This window comes from Pteropus vampyrus, unplaced genomic scaffold, assembly GCF_000151845.1.
Source record: "Pteropus vampyrus isolate Shadow unplaced genomic scaffold, Pvam_2.0 Scaffold52, whole genome shotgun sequence".
Taxonomy (NCBI): domain Eukaryota; kingdom Metazoa; phylum Chordata; class Mammalia; order Chiroptera; family Pteropodidae; genus Pteropus; species Pteropus vampyrus.
Window position 1 is genome coordinate 2,740,301 of NW_011888833.1, and position 5,008 is coordinate 2,745,308.

Consider the following 5,008-nt stretch of genomic DNA (forward strand, 5'->3'; position numbering starts at 1 on the left):
TGATCATTTAAAATCTTATGCACAAAACTTGTATTAGAAGGAGATGAGGGAGACAGTTTATATACATAATTTATTTTGGAAGACAAACCGAAGTCATTGACTGCCTTCACCGAAGTACTCAATGAAGAATTTTGCGATAAAGTACAAGATATTTAACATAGAACGTGATTAAGCGAGGTTCCGTAGCACGTCATCATCCTGTATGTTCACTGGCATATCCTCTTCCGTTGCTTCTATGTGAGAAAGACCATTTTTCTAAAAATTTTGTGGTGTCTCCAGCGCGATGTATAATAAGTTTACTCAGCAACTCCGTCAGTAGTAATGCACATGTCTAAAGCTGCATGCCGATAAAAATTTATTTCTAACTTAGAAGTCATGTTTATTTCGGTGATAACCGACAGGTGTTCTTATTGAAATGCTTCACAGGTGTAGGGACCTTCCATGCACTTCCCACTTGTGAGTAGTGGTTTAGGTTGTAGTATTTTTGGGAAGAAGTCTGAGTATTGTTGCCTTTGATTTGATTTTCATGCTTTTTATTTTAGTGACCTAATGAGCCTTCTGCCTGGTAGTGAATAAGTGTTTTTCATCATAGAAGGGGGAAGGTTTTTTCTTAAGCTAATAGTGATGGTTTTTTTGTTTGTTTGTTTGTTTGTTTTGGTAAAGACTGCCTTTTTATATTTTTCAGTATTTTTTTTTTTCTCTTTTTAGTAAGTACTTTCAGGAAGTATATTAATGGAGCCCTAACTTATATTAGGGGGGTGTGGGTTCTGAGAATTCCAAGGTCTCCACGATGGGCTCTGGTCTTAGAGAGCTTCCTGTTCAGTGTGACCTGCGTGGGTTATAGTCGTGCCGAGAATGTCATTCTTTTGGCCCCTGGGCCCCCGGGAGGTATCTGGATTGACCAGAGACCCTTGACCGGTCCCATGCAGGCGAGAAGAGTCTTTACCTGTATGTGCTCGTGGGCTCTACGGATAGCGTTTTCTGCGTGTGCCATGATAGAGAAGGAGGTTGCTAAGGAGCCTGGCTAGACATACAAAGCAAACGAGGGCGATGAGACCGTTTCCCACGGGGCGGCCGCTGACGGGAGCGGGGCGCCCCTCCCCTACGCCGGCTCCGTCTCCTGGACCCTGCACAGCACCCCCACCCCGGACCGGTGTTATGCAGTCGGGTTCATACATGGCATTCGGTCGTTACATCTCTACAGTATGGGTCTCTCACCCCTTTTGGAAATCACAGTTTATCTTGTTGGAGAAGTGAGGTTGCCCCTTGGCCTTGCCCAGTTCCCGCGTTTTGCCGAGTGCACCCCCTTACTGCCACTTAACACATACGGCTCCTGCGTGTCTTCTGTAAGCTGGGAGACGTGGACTCTTGACTCAGGTTCCTTGTTTTGCTTTGCAGGGGCGGAACGGGCGAGTCGGGGGTGACGGGGACAGAAAGATGTCCCAGGCGATGCGTATGTCCTGTCCCATCACACTAGGAGGCGCCCGTGTTGTCTTTTGTGAAGGTGGCGAGGCCGCCGGGTGGGTTTCAGCGCTGTCCGGGGAGGCTTCTGCTCCGCAGTGCACCCCAGCCTTGCCCCCGATGATTTTGAGGGCCCGTTGGTAATCATCGCCCAGATCCAGCATTTCACTAGGGCTTCAGAATAGAGTTTTAACTGCTTTTATGAGTTTTTTTTTTATTTAAAAAAAAAAAAAGTCTAAAACACAGAGAGAATGTAGATCTATTTTTCATATCAGTTTTAAAGCTGCGTAGATGTACTATGCAGAATGTTTTCATAATCATACTCCCAAAATAATAAATTTCGTCTGGCTTAACTTTAACATAAAGTTTAACTTGATCCTACCTAAACATAATTTTGTGATATTACAAATAAATAAGTACATGGGGTTCTAACGAAAACTCTTGCATCTGAGCTATAATTAATAAGACTTGACTGATAGTATGCTAATGCTTGACAAAGTAGGTTTTCTTTTATTTTCCATTTTGAACTCATACTCACTACTCTTGTTATTAAAGCAACTTCAAGTTCTTAAGCACATGATTCAGAACTAGATGCACTCACTTCTGAGTTTCAAATTTTGGGGCTGTTAGAATACGCTTGTTTTTATTTCTAATGTTTAAAACGAACCCAAAATTTACGTGTATTAGTTTCCTATTGATGCTGTAACAAGTAACCACAAATTTAGTGGCTTAGAGCACTATAAATTTATTATCCTACAGTTCTGGAGGTCAGAAGTGTGAAGTGGGTCCTACTGGGCTAAAATCCAGGGGTCGGTAGAGCTGCAGTCCCTTGCGAAGGCCCTGGGCTTGTCTCTTTCCAAGCCTTCTCCTGCTTTTGAGGCTGCGCACATTCCTTGGCTGGTGACTGCATTGTACAGAGCCAGCGTGGCTGGTCAACCTTTCCCGTACTATGTGGCTCTGACCTTGACTCTCCTGTGGTCCTTTCACTTACAAGGACCCCTGCGATTACACTGGGCCCATCTGGACAATCCAGGATCACCTCTCCATCTCAAGGTCAGTTGATTGGCAACCTTAATTTCCTTCATCATGGGACCTAACATCGTCTCAGATTCCAAGGATGAGGACGTGGACGTTTTTAGGTGGGGACTGTTAGTTTTGTGTTAAAACAGTGTGTTACCGGTCCACAGTCCCAGTGCCCTGAAAGGCCAAAACTCAAAATGTCCAAGTTTAGAGTAAGTATTTTACTGATGGAGATGGCAGCAGCCGAGAAGATGGGGACCCTAGTGGTGCCTCAGACGCATCTTTCTCAGGTGCAGAGTGAGGCTTCTTTTATGTGAAGGGAAGGAGGAGTGGGAGAGGCAGGAGGTGACCGATGACCGCGGACATCTGGGCACCAGCACGGGTCCGTGGAAGACCAAGAAACCTCTTTGTCCCCGGTGCGTTGAACCCAGTTGATTTGAGGCTGGTGACGGGGCTCCTGCAAATCTTGGCTAAACAGTCATTATTTCGTACATCTCTCTCCCATCTCCTTGGGAGAGGCACCTCCTGGCAAGGGGCTATTTCTGTAAAAACTTGAGCTGCAGGCAGAATTCCTCTGATGATTAGCATGTCTGTATGCGAGAACACAGCAGGCCGGAGCAGGACGCGGTCAGGCCGAGCGTTCCACTCCTCACTTAAAAGTCAGCCAGCATCCTGGTGAATGTAGAAAATTGACCCCTGAGATGCTTGGAATGAGTTTGGGCTTGTGGTGTTGTATTGGAAAGACGCTGGAGTGGATTCGTAAACACGTGCCTTTTGTACTTAGTGGATGTCAGGGGGTAGTCATTATCCGTTAGTGTAGGCGTGACGAAGTGTGATTTTTTAACTTCAGGGACGGTTAGCACACCGCCAGTATCAGCAGGAGCTTAAAGATGCAGCAGGGCATTAAGGAAAATTAGCTACTAATACTTGTACGACTTTTGTTAAGTTCGTAAATAAGTAAATAATAGGCTTTGTAGCATGAGAGGTCACGGAAATAGATAAAATGGATAAAACCTGTCCTCTGCGGCCTTGCTCCACAGAGACTGCGTAAAGTAAATTTTAGGACTTCACAAATACATCAAACCCGTTCGTATTTATAATACTTCAAACGGTGGTTGGGGTTCATTAAAAGATAGTCTTTGGGGTTTAGGGAGAAGACTTAGAACGAGGCGGTGCACCTCTGCAGGAGGAGGGGGTGGAAAGGGCACCAGGGAGTTTTCTTAATCAAAGCAGAAAGACGTGGAGGTGTCTGTGCGATGCGCGATAGAGATTTTCCTGCTTCAAGACACTTAGCAGAGGAAACTCTAACTTGAGCGTTGCCAAATCCCAGACCATTTTCGTTTTGCAGTTACTAAACGATGACCATAGTGGGATTTGTCATCTCAGTAAACTTAAGAGAAAGAGATTGAAACAAAAATCCTGGACGTTTAGGGACTTGATTTTTCCTGTTTAGCTCATGGGTCTAGAGAGAGGAAAATCAGAACAGGAAAGACTCAGAAGAGACGTGGTAGAGAAGAGAAATAAGACCCAGTGCCGGGCCGGGCGGCCACGCGGGTGGTTTCTCAGAGGAGGGGCACAGGTCGAATAACGAGATCTGTCACCCAGGCGCCAGGTCACAGGAACCGCAGCTTCTCGCTGCCGTTCGTTCTTGCCATTTCCATTTCTGGAGTAGTTGATCGTTCCTAGATTTTAAGAAACTAGAAAATACATTCTGTCACTTTATACGTACGTATACCCATTTTATCTACACAACTGTACATTTAGCTTGAAGACAGTGAAAGTGAATTCGAGGTTTGAGTACTACAAGCCTTACCCCCTATTCGTGGCATTATTTTGATAGGTATTTCATCTGTTAATGTTATAAACTCAGCAATACATTGTTATGGTTAGTACCATCTTTGTTTCCTAAGCCCACTATAGATTTGCTCCCGCCCACCTCTTCTGTTATTATTCGTAAATATATTACACATATGTTACAATCATATATGATGGGCCCAGCGGTACTTCAAAGGCATACCTTTTATGTTATACAGTTGCTTTTTAAATCATTTAAGAGAAGACGGGAGGGGGAGAAAGTCTCGGTAGTGTTCACCTTACAAGACTCTCATTTCTGTCTGAGTCATGTGCTTGTAAGGTGTGTCTGCTAGCAAACGATTGTCAGCTTTTTTTGGGGGGGAGGGCAGGGGAGTGGGGGCGGCATTAGGCGAGGTGTCTGGGAAAGTATTTCACGGGTTTGAAAGCTTTGACAGCTTTAGTATTATTCTTGGTTAGTTTTTTCTTTGAGTACGTCGCCCCACGGCCTTCTGGCCGCCCCGTTTCTGCTAAGTCACCTGTCTTATGGGCGTTCCCTTGTATGTGACGTTTCTTTTCTCTTGTTGCTTTCAAGGTTTTCTTTGTTTTTTGACTTTGAGCATTTTTATCATCAGGTGTCTGTTTATGGATCTCTTTGTTTTCTGACGTATATATTCTTAATTCTGGTTTATGTTAAATGCCCATACCTTTCAGTTGGAAATGTTCTTTTTTTTTT